Here is a 1512-nt window from a genome sequence, read left to right on the forward strand (position 1 = left end):
TTTTAAAAATCAAAAGTCAGTTGAATCTGTCGGTCCACAACAAGATCGCCGCGATCAATAAATTTAAGCAATTTTATTCGCGAACAGTGTCGAGTGACTCTTTCGCACATCCTGCTGGAAGCATTTTCCAATCGCCGGGCCAACCCTTTCCTTGGGTCCAAACCTGCAGAGATCGGATCGCCGGCAGTCATTCCGAAACTCAGAAACTTTTGAACAATAGTAAGTCTCTTCTTTTAATTATTTACCTCGCGAATCTATAGCTCACTCTCTAGCGAAACATTAAACCCTCTCAGTCTCTGCACTCTCAATCTTGTTTCCATAATTCACCTATCATCCTTATCCATCCACGTTCATCGATTTCTTCGATGAACTCTATATCCCTTATTTGGAAGTTCGCTTAATACGCGAGCTTCACTCTTTTATTTCCCTTCCTCTTGTTAAGCAGAGCCTGACAATAAAGTATGTCACTTAATTAATCGCAGTGAGTGATCGACAACGCGCACGCCCTTCCCGTGCAGCCAGGCGGCTACGCGGCCTACGGTTAAAAGAAGCCCGTCGCCTTTTGGAGGAAGCTTATCAGGAATTCCGCAATAATTTAGCTAATAACAATAATTTAGATAATAATCATAATAACAATAATTTAGTTAATAATCACGATAACAATAATTTAGATAATAATCATGATAACAATAACTTAATAGATGATCATCCAGTCGAGAGTCCTCCTCCTTGGTCTCCTTCTCCTGCAATAGTTTATCCCGTCGCAACTCCTCCTCCTCGAACTCCATCACCTGCCATTTCGGATGCCTTGACAGAACGTATCTTTCCCGACACCCCGCCTTACACTCCCGATTCCTCTATTCAATCAGTCCCTCCATCTCCTCGTCCCGTCTCTCCCGCTGATTCATCATCAAGCGTGGAGCTTCTGTACGAAGTTCCCCCTCCTCGTCCTCGTTACCATTTTCACCATGGAAATCCCCAGTCATTAGCCTCTCTTTTTTCCCGATTCCCAATATCTACCGAACCCCTTCCTCCGAACACTTACACCATAAATTTCGTAGATGCGGATCCCGATAGCATCAGGAATGCAATAACAGGTCAACCACTCGAAGTCCTTATCCCTGTTTACCTTCCGCACTCCCCCCATCCTTTCTTAGTCCCCGTAGCCTTCTTAAATTTCTTTCCTCCTCCCTCATGCATAATAAAAGAAATATAATGAATACAACTTTAAACACACACACACACACACACACACACACATGCGGTTAGTTATAACAACAATTGTTTAAGTAATATTATGATTTAAATTAAATATAGCCAGTTAGTCAGTGTTTGTCAGTTGAATCAGTTATACATATGTAATTTTATCTCTGGACTCTCCACAATTGTTATACTTTGATGGTCTATTATTATTAAAAAGAAAAAAATATATAATTTAATGGAATTGGACTCCGTGATTTTACATTATGACTAATATTATTTATTATTTGCTATGACACTGACTGACAAGAA

The sequence above is a fragment of the Trachymyrmex cornetzi genome, unplaced genomic scaffold (genome assembly GCF_001594075.2).
Source record: "Trachymyrmex cornetzi isolate Tcor2-1 unplaced genomic scaffold, Tcor1.1 scaffold710, whole genome shotgun sequence".
Classification (NCBI taxonomy): Eukaryota; Metazoa; Arthropoda; class Insecta; order Hymenoptera; family Formicidae; genus Trachymyrmex; species Trachymyrmex cornetzi.